General features: G+C 44.5%; 1 long non-coding RNA gene across 1 annotated transcript in view; it reads left to right on the top strand.

Annotated features, from left to right (window-relative positions):
* Positions 1–600: 600 nt before the first annotated feature.
* The window catches only part of LOC142310230 (uncharacterized), a 126,617-nt gene continuing 106,372 nt past the window's right edge, over positions 601–20,845 (top strand). The window contains exon 1 of the long non-coding RNA XR_012754109.1: positions 601–725. This is a non-coding gene — a long non-coding RNA (uncharacterized LOC142310230). The remainder of the gene's footprint in view (positions 726–20,845) is intronic.

Raw genomic sequence — 20,845 nt, 5'->3', positions numbered from 1 at the left:
TCTTATTTTTTGCCATACCTATGGAGATGTAGCAGAGCTGAATTTGTCATTTATACTTTAGCCCCATTAATATTAAAAGGTACAAATGTGACATGGAAAACTGCATGAAATAACCGAAAAGAGACTTATGAGTGAGTGAAAGGAGAATACGGGTTCTGTGTACCTGATTTAGCTGTACCATATCAGGACTGTGTCACAGCCTGATGTGACCCCGGGTGATCTGGGATCAAAAGGTCACAGTACCATATATATTTGATTGCAGGTCCTCTTTAGTGCCCGCTCATTATTTACCCTGAGTTGGAGATTATTTAATTCCATCCAGTGCTGACAGTTCCTTTCTATCCTGCAGTGATTTATCAGGTACTTGTAATATCAACTGCAACCACTCCCTTCTGCTCTAAATATCCACTGCTCACTCCTTCCTATAGTTCATTCTATACTGTCCTCTTTGAAGGAACCTGTCTCTGGAGAAGCTCAGCTGTTTGGTTCTGTTGCAGCTGAGAAGTTTATTTGTAGAGAAACCATGGAGTGCTATTTGTTGTGTCTTTCCCCACCTGTTTGTCTTACCTTCCTTGTGTCGTCTTATTGCAGTGCCAAGACTAACATGTCGCTGGCCTTCACACTAATTAGGGTGAGTTCAGTACCAGCAAAGGCCTAGGCACGTGACGGAACATGAGGGGAAGGACCCATCTAGAGACATTATGGAGTGCAGGACTCAGTCTCAGGTGAGTGTTAGGAGATATTTTTCGCCGCTCGCTGGGAGTCCTCTCGCACCCAACGTTACACCTGCAGGCATATCTTGATTTACCAGTAGCCTGTGGCTATGGTGTAATTTGAACTTCATGAACTACAATGAAAAATATCCACCAGGACCCCCAAATATCGGGTCTTTAACAGTATTTGTCATCTCATATGGGTCAAAAGGACGTAGGATCCAGTTGTGCTTATGGCTCAAGTATATTGGTGTTAAGAAAGCTGTATATTGCACTCTCAGAACCTCAGTTTTTAATTTCAGGATCACTCGAGCGTATTTTACAGTCCAAATACAGACCGCATTGCCCGCACTGGCTCAGAGTGTCCCCCAACCCAAAGTGACGGTTTCTTTGTGTTGATGAAGTTGTATGCTTGAGTCGATAGACATGCAGTTAGTCCAGACATTGCAATCTGTAGATGGACCATGAAATATGCCATTCTGAATCCGGCAAAAATTTGGGGGACCTGGAGGTGGAACACCTGCCTTCTAGAAACCTATAGTATATGCTATGAATGAATGTCTCTTATAATTGTACCTCTTAAGGGTACTTTACACGCTGCAACATCGCTACCGATATATCGTCGGGGTCACGTCGGTAGTGACACACATCCGGCGCCGTTAGCGACATCACAGTGTGTGACACCAATGAGCGATGATTAACGAGCACAAAAACGTGAAAAAATCGTTGCTCGTTGACACGACGCTCATTTCCTTAATATCGTTGCTGCTGCAGGTACGATGTTGTTCGCCGTTCCTGCAGCAGCACACATCGCTATGTGTGACACCGCAGGAACATGGAACATCTCCTTACCTGCGTCCACCAGCAATCCGGAAGGAAGCAGGTGGGCGGCATGTTCCGATCGCTCATCTCTGCCCCTTCTCTGCTATTGGACGGCTGCCGTGTGACGTCATTGTGATGCCGTACGAACCGCCCCCTTAGAAAGAAGGCGGATCGCCGGCCAGAGCGACGTCGCAGGGAAGGTAAGTCAGTGTGACGGGTGAAAGCGATGTTGTGCGACACGGGCAGCGATTTGCCCGTGTCGCACAACTGACGGGGGCGGGTACACTCGCTAGCGATATCGATACCGATATCGCAGCGTGTAAAGTACCCTTTAATCTCCATCTACAATCGCCATATTCAAGGCAGTGGTTGCTCAGCTATTTTTGGAGCGCCAATGAAGATGAATGGAAAGAGTGGCACATGTGTGGTTACCTCTGCCATGACAGCGGCATGCAACGAGGCCCACACTTCACATCACGTGGTTTCGGCCATGGAATACACATTTATCATTTATGCCATAAATGTAGAAGATGGGAATAGCCCTTTATTGCTGTGTACATAACTGCCCGCTTGATATGTTTAAAGGGGTCTTCCCATCTTCCAAAATAAAAGGATGGCATATTACTAGGGACTAACGTCTAGGATGCCCACTTATCCTGAGAATGATGGGCAGCAGGCCTAGCCTACTGCTGTAAGTCTGCCATTCACTGTTCTGTCCTGGACCCTATTCACTCTATCAGCAATTTCCGTGTCGTGTGACACATCGCTGTGTAGCCCTCGCCTTTATTTTTTGACATTCTACAGTTGTCTGCACAGAGGGTGGTGAGAAATACCATAGTGCAGGGAAGAACAGTGAAGGGGAGGCAGCACTAAATAAGAATTGCGGCCCCTTCACTCTCAGAATCAGGGAGTTCCCACAGGTCGGGGCCCTACAGCTCATACAGTGATGGCATCTCCTGGACATACTGTTTAAAACCATAATGGGGATTTTTGTTTTCAGCACTAATAACCATATAACAGCCAATAAGTAGCACGCATCTACTGTAGTGATACTCAGCAGAATTAGGGTAAATGTGATTCATTATAACAAATACTTAAAGCAGAATTGTCACCAGATTTCACAATACAAACTTCATACATTATAAAATAGAAACTTCAGACCTGATGAGGCTGGTGTACTCACTGTGAGAATTCTTTTAGGAATGGCTGTATCCATAATCCTTTGTGAAAGTTTTCCTAATATTAAAACAGGCATTTTATAATAATTAATTAATAATTTTATTAATTTATATAGCGTTATTAATTCTATAGCGCTTTACATACATTGGCAACACTGTCCCCATTAGGGCTCACAATCTAGAGTCCCTATCTGTATGTCTTTGGAGTGTGGGAGGAAACCCACGCAAACACGGGGAGAACATACAAACTCCTTGCAGATGGTGTCCTTGGTGGGATTTGAACCCAGGACCCCAGCGCTGCAAAACTGCAGTGCTAACCACTGAGCCACCGTGCCGCCCATTTTATGAGTCCAGTTCTAGCTGGATTCCTAAAATGCTCATTTTAGTAACAATTACACAGCCATTTTAAAGGGAACCTGTCAGGTCCAACATGCAGCCAGAACCACGAGCAGTTCTGGGTGTATATTGCTAATCCCTGCCTAACTGTCCCTGTATACACTAGCATAGATAAAGGAATCTTTAGAAAAAGAATTTCTAAAGATCTTTTACCGTATGCTAATGAGCGGGGGGACTAGTCCCCTGGGCGTTACTTCCCTTGCTAGTTACCCCCATTAGCATGTTAGTACGTCCCTATGGGCGGTCTAACATGCTAATGAATGCGCAGCATCACAGGATCATCTCTCCGCTGCCATCGCCACCCGACGGGGGATTTCAGCTTAGTGCGCATTACCCCAGAGTTTGGGTCATGTGCACTATGAAGCCGGGTGTACGTGTCCTGGCTTCAAACTGAAGTAGTGCGCATGACCCATACTCCGGGGTCATATGCACTGAGCCAAAATCCCCTGTCGAGCGGCGATGGCAGCGGAGAGGTGTGTGAGATAATCCTCTAATGCTGCGTATTCATTAGCATGATAGCATACCCACAGGGACGTACTAACATGGTAATGGGGCCGACTAGGAAGGGGCGCAATGCCCAGGGGACTAGTCCCAACTCTCATTAGCATATCATATGGGATCTTTAGAAATACTTTTTCTAAAGATCTCTTTATCTATGCTAATAGATGCTGGGACAGTTAGGCAGGGATTAGCAATATGCACCCAGAACTGCTCGTGGTTCTGTATGCATATTGCACCTGACAGGTTCCCTTTAAAAAGTTTATCCACTACTTGGACAAACCCATCTCATTCCCTTTGTTCACTCCAGAAAAATAAATAAGCCTATACTCACCTATGGTACGGTTCCAGCGATGTCTGAATCAGTGTCGGTTCCAGTGACCAATCAGTGCCGGCTTCCTTCTCCTAACCTTCGGACATTTGAGCAGGAAGTCAGCGCTGCGCTTACATCTTGTTGAGATATCTAAAGGCGGGGTGAAGGACGCCGGTGCTGATTGGTAGCAGGGCGCTCGTGTCATAACAATGTCACGTGCGCCCTGACAATGCAATGTCAGACACTGCTGGAACCGCGGCCCCATCGATGGTGAGTATATGGTAAGCAAAACAATGGAGGAAGCAGAAGATGTTCTTACAAAAGATCTTAGTGTAATGGGAAAGTACTTCCGACAATGGAGATTAAAACATAACCCATCAAAAACGGAAGTTTGTTGCTTTCATGTACACAATGCAAGTGCTAAGACTGAACTTAAAGTACAATTTGAAGGCCAATCTGTTAACACAATTTCAATCCTAAGTACTTAGGTGTAACCCTTGATAGAAGTCTAACTTTTAAATCCCATCTGGATAAATTGGCGCAGAAACTGAAAGCACGTAATAATATTATTCAGAAACTTTGTGGATCCTCCTGGGGCTCGGCAACATCTGTTTTGAGAACATCTACTCTTGCCCTGGTGTACTCTGCTGCAGAATACTGTGCTCCAGCATGGTTAAATAGCTGTCATGTAAACTTAATTGACACTCAGCTGAACAACTCTTTGCGTATAATATCTGGTGCTATTAGACCTACACCTGTTCACTGGTTACCTGTGCTGAGTCATATCGCACCCGCAAATCTAAGAAGATAAAAGCTCCCACTTAAAGAATACAATAAAGTAGTGAATAATGAAAAACTTCCAATACACCAAAATATCAGAGATGTTACAATACAACGATTGAAATCAAGACACCCACCCATCCGAACTGCAATCACCTTGCATGAACAAGACTTCAATTTAGAGGAGAAATGGCGAGAACTTTGGGTCAATGTAGTAGAAGGTGATCCCCAAATGCTCCCTAATTTACAAAACCCTCCACCAGGCTTCAATCTACCAAGGAAAACATGGGTTACTCTAAATCGTATCAGAACAAACTTTGGCGTCTGTGCAGATTTTATGTATAAGTGGGGAAAATATGACTCTCCGACCTGTGATTGTGGAGCAGATCGTCAAACTGTCCAGCACATTGTTGAGGAGCTCCCCCTGAGATCCTACCATGGTGACAAGAAGGATTTCTATATTGTAAATGATAACGCTATTGCATATATAGAAAATCTTGATATTCAACTTTGATTTTTATCCTTTTGATATTTTTCAATCACTGTCTATTGTCAGGTGTCTATTTTTTTATGATGGTAAGGTATACATTCATACGATTAAATAAATAGGCTAACTTATCTTTACGGGAGTGAACAAGGTGAATGAGTAGGGATTGTCCAAGTAGTGAACATCCCCTTTAAAAGCAAGTACACCTATGTCATTAGGACTAAGAAATCTATTAAAAATCTATGCAGTTTGCATTGTATAATCTGGTAACAGATTCACTTTAACTGTAGGAAATATAAAAAAAATAGATTTTTTGTTTTGGTCCATTTTTTATGCTCTATAAAAGAACAATTAGTTCTGCAAAAAATAAAAAAATGGAAAAAATATTGGCAAACTAGTAAAAAAAATAATTTTGCTTTAGAATGGATTGGAAACTGAATTGGAAAGGGTTAAATGTCTAAAATGAGATGTAATGTGTTATAACCTCCAGCAGGTGGCAGTGCTGCGCAGTGTTTCATCTGGAGGCTTTTACCTGTAGTCAATATTTTACATTCTTCTGCACTATTTATTTCCAGCAGCCATAATTGAGCTTTTCTAAAGTAGGACATGCATGTGAACTAGAGCTTACTTGGGTCATAAAAAAAAATCACTCAATCTTCCATTTCCGGCTATTAAATCTGACGAATGGATTATTCTGCCCTGTTGCCACTTATTCGGTGAATCTAGTCGAAACTTGCAGTTATCAAATTGTGAACCAAGAGATGGACACAGGAACCATGCAATTATATGGTAATCCTGGCTGCCTCCTCCACTACTACCAGTGGGTAAATGGGGCCAAGCAGGAAAAGGGAAAGGTATTTGGCTATATAGGGGCGATTTATATTTATTTATTTATTTAGGTGTCATTTATGACATGCACCATATTATTATGTGCACCTTGCTTGAGAATAGGGGTGCAGGCTGTATGAAAGAGGTATTGTTTTACAAAGGAACATGCAACACAGTGCACCAAAAGTTACCATTAACATCTTGTGCACATTTCTGGCACAAAAGTAGCAAATTAATAAGGGGTGAGATCTTAGGATCCAGTTTATCCCTTTAATTGATTTTTTTTAAGGTTGTTTTTGCTTTTTTTTCCTTTTTGTGCTGGCAGATTCTGTGTCAAGTTTAAAGTGGTGCATGATGTTTGGTAAATTCAGCTGAAAAACAAAGAATTTTTTGTGATATTTTTATTTAAAAAAACAAAACAAAAACAAAACATGACACCTGACTTTTTCAATTAGCTTTGGAATGTTTCATGTTATTCTTCAAAGCTCCCTTCACACGTCCGTGATTCCGGTACGTACGAGGGGCTGCTGATAAGTCTTTGGCTTTACCCAGAAAGAAACGAGATAGGATGATGAAACTTTACATTTATTCCACATACTCTCCACTGATGTCAACACACTTCTTACATCGGTATTCCAAGTTGTGTAAGCCTAGCAAAAAGAAGGATTTCGGTTGTGCCTCAAATCAGGCATCTATAGCAGCAATGGCATCAGAAATGGTGGTAAATCTGGTACCCTTGAGGTGTTTCTTCAGGTTTGGAAACAGATGATAGTCGGAGGGAGCTAGATCTGGTGAATAAGGTGGGTGGTCAACCACCTGGAAGCCCAGCTCTGCGAGTTTTGCCCAGGTTGCTTGTGCAGTGTGAGCGGAGGCGTTGTCTTGCAGGAACAAGATTCCTTTGGACAGCTTGCCGCGCCTTTTGGCCTTCAGAGCAGCCTTCAGTTGGTCCAAAAGTTCAATGTAATACCTTGCATTGATAGTGGAACCCTTTTGAAGGTAGTTCACTAGCAGCATGCCCTCTCCTTATCTCAGAACACAGACGCCATCACCTTAGTGGCTGATTTGTGCACCCTGAACTTCTTTGGACGAGGAGAACCACTGTGCCGCCACTCTTTTGACTGTTCTTTGTTTTCAGGGACATACAAATTAATCCAGGTCTCATCCATAGTGATCAGTCAATCCAGAAAGTTCATATCAGTCCGGAAACGGTGACAAATGGACCGGGAAGTTTTCACTCACATGCTTCTCTGATCTGTTGTCAAACATTTGGGGACTCACTTTGCAGATAGCTTCCTCATGTCCAAATGTTCATGGATAATGACACAAACACGAATCCCCCTTGATGTCTGCTATTGCTGTAGCTGAAATTCGTTGATTCTCCAGTATGAGGTTGTGCACAGCATGGACAATCTCCGGAACAACAGCCACTCTCGGTTGTCCAGGACGATCCTCATCATTGGTGCTGAAGTGGACTGTTTTAAATTTGACAACCCAGTTCTTAACTGTGGAATATGAAGGGCATTGATCCCCCAATGTCTGCGACATATCACCATGAATATCCTTCTCGGACTTTCCTTGTAGAAACAAGAATTTTATCAATCCTCTGCTCTCAGTTGCTGTGAATATCACATTAGACTTCACCATTTTGTTTTCCCTTGAGCGTAGAACACTCTTGCCTTAAGCAACAAACACAAAATTTTGAAAATATATACAGTCCCTGACAGAAGTTCTGTCACTTATCCGTGTTATGTAAATAAAAGCTTATAACCTGATTTTTAAATTCATCCATTGGTTTCATAAATTACTCTTTTGAAAGCTGAAACCGTCCCAAATTTGGTTTAGGTTATGAAAATAAAGTTGCTGAAATATTGATCATTTAATGAACACAGAAAGGTCAGATTTTGGCAGGACAAAAGTTTTGTCGCCTTGTCATATAATGCACCCAATCCTAGTTTACATCCTCACCTGTACTCACTAAATGATTGTTTAATTAGTGAGTGTGTATAAAAAGAAACCCAGCACCCCAGACCTTCACTTGAACTGCAACTTGACCTCTGACAACATGCCAAAAATCCACTCTGTGACCAAGGCCTTGATCATCAAGAGTCTGAAGACCAGATCCACTGCAGAGGTGGCTGGTACCTTTAATGTGTCTCAGTGACAAGTACAAAGAATTAAAAAAAGATTTCAAGAAACTGGAGATGTTTTTGACAAGCCCAGGTCCGGCAGACCCCTCAAGACAACTGCTCAGAAGGAACGTTTGTTGGTTAGAAAATCCAAACCCAGCCCCTGTTCCACTGCAGCAGAGCTCCAAAAGGCCTTGTCGCTTCAAGTCCCTGTGTCAACTAGAACAGTTTGTAGTATTCTGTCTCGAAATGGCCTCCATGGTCGAATCAGTGCCCAGAAGCCAGCATTAAACAAAATGTAATTAAAAAACCATTTGGCATTTGCAAAGTCCCACATCCTGCTAAACAGATGGATGCTGGAAAAGTGGCAGACGGTGGATTTCTCTGATGAATTACACCACAGCCACCACAAATACTGCAGGAGACCTACTGGAGCCCGTATGGATCCAGAAAACAGTTAAGTTTGGTTGTGGAAAGATCATGGTCTGGGGTTACATTCAGTATAGCGGTGTGCGAAACATTTACAAGGTGGAAGAAAATATCAATAGCCTAAAATATCAAGACGTATTAGCTACCTCTTACATTCCAAATCATAAAAGGAGTCAAATTCTGCAGCAGGATGGTGCTCCATCTCATACATCCATTTCTACAGCAAAGTTCCTCCTGGTAAAGAAGATCAAGGTGCTCAAGGACTGGCCAGCCCAGTCAGCAGACATGACCATCATTGAGCATGTTTGGGGTAGGATGAAAGAGGAAGCTTGGAAGACAAAACCAAAGAATCTAGATGAACTCTGGGAGGCATGTAAGACTGCATTCTTTGCTATTCCTTATGACTTCATCAATAAATTGTATGAATCATTGTTGAACCGCATGGATGCAGTCCTTCAAGCTCATGGAAGTCACACAAAACATTAATTATGGCTCTAATAGCACCACAACTTCATTCACCAATGTTATGCAAATTATATTTGTATTAGAAGTTAATTATTTGTTTGAATTTCACATTACTTTCTGTGAGCAACAAAACTTTTGTCTTGCCAAAATCTGACCTTTCTGTGTTCATTAAATGATCAATATTTCAGCTTTTCAGCAACTTTATTTGCATAACCTAAACCAAATTTGGGAGGGTTTCAGCTTTCAAAAGAGTAATTTATAAAACCAATGGATGAATATAAAGTCAGGTTATAAGCTTTTATTTACATAAAATGGATAAGCGACAGAACTTCTGTCAGTGACTGTATTAGACACTCTTCGGAGTGTGGGAGGAAACTGGAGAACCAACACAAGCTTGGGGAGAACATATAAACTGCCACAACATATCAGACTCTTGCCTACCTTGACAACCTTCAAAAGGAACCTGAAGACCCACCTCTTCCGACAAGTCTACAACCTGCCGTAACCCTCAGTCTGATACAGCGCCGCACAATCAGCTCTACCTTAACCTACTGTATTCTCACCTATCCCTTGTAGACTGTGAGCCCTCGCAGGCAGGGACCTCTATCCTCCTGTACCTGTCTGTGTCTTGTACTGTTTATGATTACTGTACTTGTCCCTATTATGTATACCCCTTTCACATGTAAAGCGCCATGGAATTGATGGCGCTATAATAATAATAATAATAATAATAATTAATAAAAAAAAAAAACTCCTTGTAGATTTCTTCCTTGGTGGAATTTGACCCTAGGACCCTAGTGCGGCAAGACTGCACTGCTAACCACTGAGCCACCGTGCTGCCCAGATGGTGGTGGACGTTGGCCTGGAGCAGCATAAATCAAATCGCTCATCTCTACAACCAACTGATAGTTTATTTAGAAATTTCCAGGAGGACCAACAGAGGAATATAAAATAATGTCAATGAAAAGATGCTCTATAATTTATTATTTTATGGTTAAAGAGAATCTGTCAGCAGGTTTTTGCTCCCCCATCTGAGAGCAGCATAATGTAGAGACAGAGACCCAGATTACGATACGATAGACTTTATTGATCCCGTGGGAAATTATGGTATCACAGCAGCACAACTTAAATCATAACATGAATTACATAATTGACAAGACAGTAGAGTGTCCACATCCAGTGATGTGTCACTTACTGGGCTATTTGCTGTCATTTTGATAAAATCATTGTTTTTTTTGCTGCAGATCTAGCAGTTATACAGAGCTAATGAATATGCTGGATTACCTGGCAGCACGCCAAGTAGTCCTCTAATGATAATCTCCTGCTGATTAAACTGATTTTATCAAAACTACTCCAACCAGCCCAGTAAGTGACACACCGCTGGAATCTGGATCTCTGCCCCTATATTATGTTACTCTCAGAGTAGGTAGCAAAAACACGGCGACAGATTCCCTTTAAACACACATCTCGGGAGTGAACCGAGTATGAAAAAGGGACTTTCTGTGATGTTCTTCAATTAATGGGATGTCAGACACTTGCGCTAGGAGTAACACATTATATCTCTTTTTCAGTCTGTGGGGAAGACGCTTCTCCTGCCCATTAGAGAACACATTGTGATGCCTTTCACCCCCAATTTAATAGACTGGAGCACATATAACACTTGTGTCAGTTATGAAATCCAGCATTACAAAATGCGCAGAACAGAGCCCTGCCACAAGATGGCAGCACTAACTGAAGGTCCTGGATGGAGCCGCCAAATGATGCATCCTACTCTGTTTATCTGCTTGCAGTCTCCCTGTATCAGCATACCGTGCCCCGGGCACACAGGGAGAATCATTATACCCATTTGTAAATGACCCTACTCAGCGCAGGCAGTGGCAGCAGGAGGCGTTCTGTTATTTTCCTTCTATGCTTACAATCACTGGGAACATAATGTATCCAGCACACAACGCAAACTAGAAACCTCTGCCCCTTCCTGCCAATTACAAGCAATGTGTGCCAGGCCGAGCAGCCCACCGCTGTATACTGTAATCAGGCACATGGCTTGGGGCATACGCGGAGTATGTGTGCATTAAGCAGCTCCTGAAGATGGCACAAGCCTCCTTACAGCAGATGGTGGCGGGAGATTTTTTTTCTCCTTTAGGTGTTTATATGCAGAAGGAATAATTGTCTTGTTTGTTTTATGTGCGTGAATTACAAGGCTTAATGGCCGCTTGTATTTTAGTGTGTTGTATATTTCTTTCTCGTCTCTACTTTGGAGCCTGTAAAGTTGTCAGCTTTTATATTGCTTGTTTTACAGCTGAAAGTATAAAATATGCTGACGTGCCTGTCAGCCCATCATACACAGCGAGGGTCGCTCTGGAATATGGCCGACAAGCGGCTCAGACATCACTGTCACACTCAGACTGCCATGGCTTGGGGTATATAGCCCCGAGTGCCCATTGCTATCAATGCCATAGGGGTTTTTTGACCTAGTAATTTCTGCCAAAGAGAATAAATATGAACACCCCTCTCCTGTGGCTACTTTCTAAGGCTTTAGGCTCCATGTACACTACAGAGCCTGGTTGGATGCCATTCCCTGCGCCTCACTGCTCCTTATGCTGCTGTATAGTGCTTACATGGAGTGTTAATGGGGTCGTCTTTTTCGGGTAGTACCCTTTTATCGTTAAAACAATCCCCATTGTCCTGCTTGGAACATCTCATAGATGTTATAGACTAGTCAAGCCACCATTCAGTTCCCCTACAGTGACCTCGCAGGAGAAATGTAGTATTTCACTGCGCCCATTTAACGGGAACCTCACCTGTCAGGTGCAATATGCACCCAGAACCATGAGCAGTTCTGGGTGCATATTGCTAATTCCTGCCTAACCGTCCCTGTATACACTAGCATAGATAAAGATATCTTTAGAAAAAGTATTTCTAAAGATCTTATACCGTATGCTAATGAGGCAAGGGACCAGTCCCAAGGGTGTTTCTTCCCTTGGCTAGTTGGCCCCCCTAGCATGTTAGCACGCTTCCGTGGCACTAACATGTTAATGAATGCGCAGCGACATTGCACATATCTCACTCTTCATGGTGGCCGCCGGAGGATGGTTGCGCACTGCACACGATCCGAAGTCCCCGGGACTTCCAATCATGCACACTAAATTGATGCTGGGTGTAAGCTTCCCGGCTTCAGTGAAGTATAATGTGCATGACTGGAAGTCCTGGGGACTCCGGATCATGTGCAGTGTGCATTCACCCTCTGCCAGCCGCCATCAAGACTGAGGTATGTGCGGCGTCGCTGCGCATTAATTAGTATGCTAGTACGCTACACAGGGGCGTGCTAACATGCTAAGGGGGCTGACTAGCCAAGGGAAGAAACGCCCTTGGGACTGGTCCTTGGCCTCATTAGCATAGAATAAACGATCTTTAGAAATACTTTTTCTAAAGATCTCTTTATCTATGCTAGTGTATACGGACAGTTAGGAAAGGATTAGCAATATGCACCTGTGACGCCCTGGCCTATCAGGTCGTCACAAGGGTGCCGTGCAATCTGCCCTTCTGCATGGTACCCACTCCTCCTTGGTTACGGGTCCTGTCACTTTGGTGTTGCTACCAACAGGTGTCCACAAATCCTGAGGAACACTCTGCACCACACCCACCAAACACCCATTGGGCGGCCTGAGGGGAATAGGGCAACCCAGATGGGGGGCTGATAGAAGGAGGGCAGAAGTGTCAGTGCAGTTAGAGTTAGAGAGAGGAGAGTTGAAGTTCAGCAGTGACAGGTCACGCTGTGGATCTGGGCTCCTGTACCCGTCCCAGGTGCCAGACGTTAGCCTGGCCAGAAGGAGCTGGAGCCCCGATCGCAGGGGGTAGTGGCAGGGAGCACGGTGCTGCTACAGAGAGCGGGCCGGCTGCCTTGTGATACAACCGGGCAGGGACCAGGGCACGACTGGGTACGCGGACCTTAGGCTGGGAAGTAGCTTCACGCAGCCCAGTAATTCACCCGACGGGGACGGAATCTTCAGGAACCGTTTCCCACCTGCTCCAGAATCGGCGTACTAGCGCAACGAGGGGGATAGGACTTCCCACAACCGTCCAGAAAATCCCAAGCATGAACCCTTAGAGCAAGCTCACCCTGCTAGCCACGCAGGTGAGCGGGACCCGAAACGCTTCAAGTGTAAGGGATCCACACGTAGGACACACAGTGCCAAGGGACAAGGCTTCAGGTCAACCGGCAACACCAAAAGGGCACGGACCCAGCGTGCTCGCCCAAGGACTGCAGAGTGCTCAAGAGTTTGGTTTACCTGGTGTCAGCGTCAGTGACTTTGGACTGTGTGAGTACACGTTATCCCCCTTGCACTTGACGGGTTCCCCACGCCAACCATCACCGGACCCCGGGACACCACTCCCCTGCCCACGGAGGGGTTAACAACTCATGCTGCCACACACCAGCGTCCCCGGGCTCCCCAAAACCGGCAGTGGTGGTCCCTCACGTTACCACACACCGTGGGTGGCGTCATGTACATTATCCCAAAACCACAACAAATCCCCCTTTTTATTTCCGAGGGTGCCGCACAACGCCGCCTCGGATCCGGAGACCCCTCGAGCCACTGCGGATCCGGGTCAGAGCAGCCCGTCGGCTATTACGGGGGTGGCACACACCCAGAACTGCTCGTGGTTCTGGGTGCATATTGCACCTGACAGGTTTCCTTTAAGATTTTCCACTAGACTTTTTAAAGTGAACTAACTGCCTCCTCCATTTGGTGTTGCTCTGCTGATTCTGGAATAGTTTTTCTTTTTCTTCTGTGTCCCTCTTTTCCAAAGTTATGCCCCCGGTAATAATGGATCACATATAACCTTCAACCAACTGGGCGTATTCCACAGAACATCTCTGTGGGTTCAACTGTATTTTGATTGTCCGACATCAGAGGAGAAAAAGCAAACGCCCACAGAGAAGTTCTGTTGGCTGGGCACCTTTGATTCTGGGGGGCATATCTTTGAAGTGGAGAGGCACATAAAAAGGAGAGAAGCTGTTCTAGAATCAGTGGAGAAGTGCGAATTAGAGGAGGTACTTAAGCCCCCGTAACATTTAGCGACTTACCAGCGATCCCGAAAACGATGCGACCTGATAAGGATCGTTGGTAAGTCGCTGGTGAGATGTCACACAGTCAGACCTTACCAACGACCCAGTAACGATACAGGTCGCAGTAGCGACCTGTATAACGATCTCTGCTGTCATTGGGACCCTGTCACACAGTGTCAAACATAGCGATGCGTCCTGCCCAGCAGGACATCGCCTTTGAAGAAAATGCTCCAGGACATTCAGCAACGAACGGCGACCTCACAGCAGGGGCCAGGTCGTTGCTGGATGTCACACACAGCGACATCGCTAGCAAGATCGCTGTTGCGTCACCAAAACCGTGACTCAGCAGCGATGTCGCTAGCGATGTCGCTTAGTGAGACGTGGCCTTTAGTTTAAGTTGAAAACAATCCACTGAGAGATCCTCTTTAAAATCAATTGACTGCTCTTGTAATACATGGATAAGCCAGATCCTTCAAAATGATAGTTGCTGTTTTAGCCTATGTTCACATTGGCTCAGGACTCAGGACTCCATAGTAAGGTTCATAAAAATAAGGACTAGACAATGCATCACTTGCACAACCCCTTACAAAGCCAGATGGGGGCCCCTATGCCAGAACAGTATATGGTCCCTTTGGAGTCCAATCTCATCATAAAGCACAATTGGAGGTAGAGGTGGCACCTTTATACCTTGGGCCCCTGTCTGCCTGCACAGGTTGCACCAATGTTATGGTCAGCTTTGGTCATAATAACCATGGACCACACACTACAAGAGGACATAAAATACAAGGCAGATTCCAGACAGGTAACTCTCTCAGAAGAAAGTGAAGGATCTTTGTGACTGACAGCTGAGCCGTAGACTTTCCAAGAGGCGGTGCTGGCACCTGCTAGCAATGCAAATGCAGTCACATTTCATTCAATATTATATTTGCAAATCTTGTTCCCTACGTTGTAATTTACATGAGACCCAACATCCCAGAGACATGATCTGTATTTACACAACTGTCAGTAGGGTGAGGCACGAGCCGCAAATTAACCCCATAAGCATATAGCTTATGGAATATATTGCACCCCACTGGGAACATTTCAGCCTCGGGTGCTATATATATATATATATATATATATATATATATATAAAATGTTGCGGGCAGGGGGACAGAACGCGGCAGGGGGGCTGCTCGAGACGCTCGGATCCGGGTTCGTTGCGGTGGCTCGAGGGGAAGCCGGACTCGGGCCTGAGCACCCATCTGTCGCTCGCAAGTGAAAAAGGGGTGTTATATATATAGGGGAGGTTTGTCAGTGACGCGACCCGTAGTGTGCGGTGATTTTGGTGGCACCGTCGCTACCGCTGGAGATGGTGCCTGGGCCTGATGGAGTGGTGGAGTGGGGCAGCTGGATGTTCTCCCCTCCACGGGTAGGGGAGGTGTTGACCCGCGACCCCGATACAGGTGGGATAGTGTGGCGGAGTGCAATCTGCAGGGTTGGATCGAATGGTGTTGGTGTAATGACAGTTCCTGAAATAACTTGACACAGAGTCCAGATGGTAAACCAAATCACCAGCAGCCGGTAGCCTCTGGAGGGGGGGGGTGTTCGGATCCCACACCCCAGTATTGTAGAACAGGAGTCCTTCCACTTGCACTTTGTGTTTAAGTCTTTTACTGTAATCACTCCGTGTGAAACGGGGAACTCAACTCCCGGTGTTACTGTCTTTTGGGAGCTGTGGCCCACGGGAACTGACCTGTGGGATCTTAGCAGGCAATTGCGGAGCCCTATCCCCCTTGTTGGGCTTCCGTCGCGCTCTATCTGGGCCTCCTGTGGGACGAGACCTGAAATCTTGTCCCCGGCTAGTCAATTGGTAAGGGGCTTAAAGCGTCTCCTTGCCCTAGGGTCCAGGTACCCTGTCTGTGCACGGCTCCGGACCGGATTCCCGCTGTCGGTACCGACGGGCTACGACCCTGCCCCGGTCCACTTAAGGTTTCCCGCAACCGGATCTCCGTCGCCTGTGGCCCTGTTCACCGACTGCCACCTAGTCAGTTGTCCGGTAGCCCAGGAGCTCGAACTCCTGACTACTCTGTTCACCGTCTCTCACTCTCCTCTCCTCACAACCGTCTTCCTCCACTCAACTGTCAACTCTCTTCTCAACTGTCACTGTTCCCTCCCATCACTCCTCAGAACCCCTAGGTGCGTGTTGCCATCTGTTTGGTCCCGCCCACTGGTGTGTCCTTATTGTCATAGGGAGGTGACTAGGATTTTGATGGCTGGTGTTGTGTACCAGTATGGGGATTGTGATGGAGTACCAAAGAGGAGAGACTCCTGCACCTAGAAGAGGGGTGCAGTCGTCTGTGACACCCTGATTTTATTAGGGCGTCACACACACACACACACATATATATATATATATATATATATATATATATATATATAGTACAGACCAAAACTTTGGACACACCTTCTCATTCAAAGAGTTTTCTTTATTTTCATGACTCTGAAAATTGTAGATTGACATTGAAGGCATCAAAACTATGAATTAACACATGTGGAATGAAATACTTAAAAAAAAAAGTGTGAAACAGCTGAAAATATGTCTTAAATTCTAGGTTCTTCAAAGTAGCCATCTTTTGCTTTGATTACTGCTTTGCACACTCTTGGCATTCTCTTGATGAGCTTCAAGAGGTAGTCATTGGAAATGGTCTTCCAACAGTCTTGAAGGAGTTCACAGAGATGCTTAGCACTTGTTGGCCCTTTTGCCTTCACTCTGCGGAGCAGCTCACCACAAACCCTCTCGATTGGGTTCAGGTCTGGTGACTGTGAAGGCCAGGTCATCTGGTGTAGCACTCTGTGTGGCATTCACCTGGTCTCTAATCTGAGCTGCTGTTAACCTGCGATTTCTGAAGCTGGTGACTCGAATAAACGTATCTTCCACAGCAGAGGTGACTCTTGGTCTTCCTTTCCTGGGGCGGTCCTCATGTGACCCAGTTTCTTTGTAGCGTTTAATGGTTTTTGCCACTGCACTTGAGGACACTTTCAAAGTTTCCCAATTTTTCGGACTGACTGACCTTCATTTCTTAAAGTAATGATGACCACTTGTTTTTCTTTACTTAGCTGTTTCTTGCCATAATACAAATTCTAACAGTCTATTCAGTAGGACTATCAGCTGTGTATCCACCAGACTTCTGCACAACATAACTGATGGTCCCAACCCCATTTATAAGGCAAGAAATCCCACTTATTAAACTTGACAGGGCACACCTGTGAAGTGAAAACCATTTCCGGTGACTACCTCTTGAAACTCATCAAGAGAATGCCAAGAGTGTGCAAAGCAGTAATTAAAGCAAAAGGTGGCTACTTTGAAGAACCTAGAATATAAGACATATTTTTAGTTGTTTAACACTTTTTTGTTAAGTATTTCATTCCACATGTGTTAATTCATAGTTTTGATGCCTTCAAAGTGAATCTACAATCTTCAGAGTCATGAAAATAAAGAAAACTTTGAATGAGAAGGCGTGTCCAAACGTTTGGTCTGTACTGTATATATATATATATATATATATATATATATATATATATATATATATATATAATATATAAATAAACACACAAGTGGCTTTTCATATTTCCACATTACGACGTGGGCAGCGCTGATGAAGGTGCCTTCCAGGGTGTGTGCACTACTGAGAAGTGTGGTGAACATCTTATTCTAGTAAATAGTATACGATACCCAACGGAAATGTACACGTCCTGGCTGGCACTATGGCCTGCTAATGCGGAAATAGATGACAACAGAGAAATTAAAATACTCATTCAGTAGCTGTCGACTGACAGTTTTTCCCCTGACTTCTCATACATAAGTTTGGATGGGAAGAGGGGATTAAGCTTCTACCAGACACCCCTGGTGATAACTTTCTCCCTTGAAAACCAGGGATCGAACATATTGAAGTTCAGTCTATCTATCTATCTATCGCTCTGTCTCTCTATCATCTATCTACCCATCTCTCTAACATCTATCTATCTCTCTATCAATCAATCAATCAATCAATCAATCATTATCTATCTATCCATCTCTCTATCATCTATCTATCTATCTATCATCTATCTATCCCTCTATCTATCTATCTATCATCTATCCATCCCTCTTTCTATTATCTATCATCTATCTATTATTTAGCTATTATCTATCATCTATCTATCCCTCTATCTATCTATCTATCTATCTATCTATGTATCCATCCCTCTTTCTATTATCATCTATCTATTTATTATTTAGCTATTATCTATCATCTATAGATCTATCTATCCCTCTATCTATCATCTGAAATCTATACAATGTTTTTATATATGTTCCTGTCCCCTTTCTCTTGTGCTGCACTTTTTCTCATATCCTCTAATATGATCCTTTTGGAGACATTTCTATACTGTTCTGCCTGTACACCATTATTGCATTATCTCTTGGACTTTTAACCCTATTATAAAGTCTTAGATTCATAACACCACATTCTTCAGCCTCTGCTGCTTCCATCCTCTTTGCTCCTCCGTGCACTTTAGATCTTGCTCTCAAGATGTCTGGTTGTGTGATTTATCCTGGAAGATCTATTTATAACCCCTCTTTTGTTCTTTCAGATCCTTGATCCATGGATTCTATCTATTGTGTCATTCTATTATGTCATTACCCATCGTCTTTAGGGTGTAAGCCTCTGTGAGAAGCGTTCTGTCTGTCTTTTCTATGTCATCTTCTTTCCCTTATACACATTAGTCAAATGCATTTGGCAAGAAATATCTTTTGAAGCTTTAGGTGAAGGATTTTCATATTCCAACACTAGGGGGCACTGTAGGCATCCAAGTCACGGTGAGTAAAGCATACCTCGAGATATAAAAAACTATTATAGTGCAGGACTTTGGAAAATATTCTTTTTTCCAAATCAATGTATCAGGATATTTTGCTTTTTAACCACTGCATGGACCAGCTGAAATCTGTATAGTGGCTGCATTTAGAGTGGTTATCCCAAAATTCAACTTTATCACCTATGCACAGAATCAGTGGTACGTTTCTGATCCCGACTGCTGGGAACTTGAGTCCTCTGTGAGTGGTGTTGCAGTTGCGTAGATATTGCTTCTCCATTTATTCCAATAGGGTTGACGGAGTGTAACGTTTGGTTATCTACTCCGACCCATTGAGAATGAATTGAGCAGCAGCGAGCAAGTGCACCAAATGAGCCATTCACACAAGTGACTTGGACACCACCATTCTTGTGAGCTATGAAAGTCGAACCCTTAATTGCAAAGTATTGCACAAAGTCCATCCGCTGCCGTGGACATGAATTCTTTCCCAATGAAGATTAATGCGGGCGTCACACGGGACGATATATCGGGCGATATGTCGGCGGGGTCACATCGTAAGTGACCCACATCCGGCATCGTTTGATATATCGTAGCGTGTGACAGCTACGAGCGACGGTGAACGAGCAAAAATACTCACCTTATCGTTGCTCGTTGACACGTCGTTCATTTTCAAAAAGTCGTTTCATCTTCTGTGCGCCGGTTGTTCATCGTTCCCGAGGCAGCACACATCGTTCCGTGTGACACCCCGGGAATGATGAACACAGCTTACCTGCATCCCGCCGGCAATGTGGAAGGAAGGAGTTGGGCGGGATGTTTACGTCCCGCTTATCTCCGCCCCTCCGCGTCTATTGGCTGGCGGCAGTGTGACGTCGCTGTGACGCCGTACGTCCCTCCCCCTTCAGAAAGAGGATGTTCGCCGCCCACAGCGAGGTCGTCCGGGAGGTGTGTGTGACAGGGGGTTAACGACTTTGTGCGCCACAGGCAACTAATTGCCCGTGACGCACAAACGACGGGGGCGGGTACGATCGCTTGTGCGATCGCACGATAGATCGTCCCGTGTGACGCCCGCATAAGTCATAGGTTTTGGAATACCCCAATCTGCAACAGGTCAGTATCAGGATTCATATGATTCATCTAACTGAGCAACATGGAGTCTTAAAGGCACCTAGACCTTCTCTTTTTGTTAGAAGGGTCTCTCATTGAGGAGCAGATCACAAAGTGTCTTAGTGTTCAGTTTCTCTGCAGTGCCTCGACAGGAGAAATATAGTATTACACAGAACCCATGTAATGGACTGTAGTTCTCTGGAGAACTTAGTTTGAGGCTAATAAAACTTCATTATTCCTTAGACATCTGGATGTCCTCCATTTCTACCACCTTAATAAGGTTTATGCCAAACCTATGATTAGCTAAAGTTCTGGGGATAACCCGGTAAAAGGTTCAAAGGGTTAATGTCAAGCAATCTATTAGACCAGTGTTTCCAAAACTCTAGTTGTCACGTCCCCAAACAGATCATGTTATCAGGACTTCCTTAGTATTGCACAGGTGAGAGAACCTATGGCAACTTCTAATGCCTTCATAATAATCCCATCACTTGTACAGTATTAAATGGAATCTGTCAGCTGGTTTTTGCTGCCTCATTTGAGAGTAACATAATGTAGGCAAAGAGACTCAGAATCCAATGACGTATCACTTAGATTACTGGCTGCAGGCGTTCTAAGGCTATGTTCACAAAGGACATCTTTTGCTGTGTTTTTGGTGCATTTTTGAGGTCACAAAATTGTACCTAGATGCATGCATTTCCTTCTCCCAGCTAAAGGCTACTTTACACACTGCGATATCGGTCCCGATATCGCTAGTGTGCGTACCCGCCCCCATCTGTTGCGCGACACGGGCATATCGCTGCCCGTG

Source organism: Anomaloglossus baeobatrachus, chromosome 5 (assembly GCF_048569485.1).
Source record: "Anomaloglossus baeobatrachus isolate aAnoBae1 chromosome 5, aAnoBae1.hap1, whole genome shotgun sequence".
In the NCBI taxonomy this organism is placed as follows: Eukaryota; Metazoa; Chordata; class Amphibia; order Anura; family Aromobatidae; genus Anomaloglossus; species Anomaloglossus baeobatrachus.
This window is presented reverse-complemented; position numbering and strand designations above follow the sequence as displayed.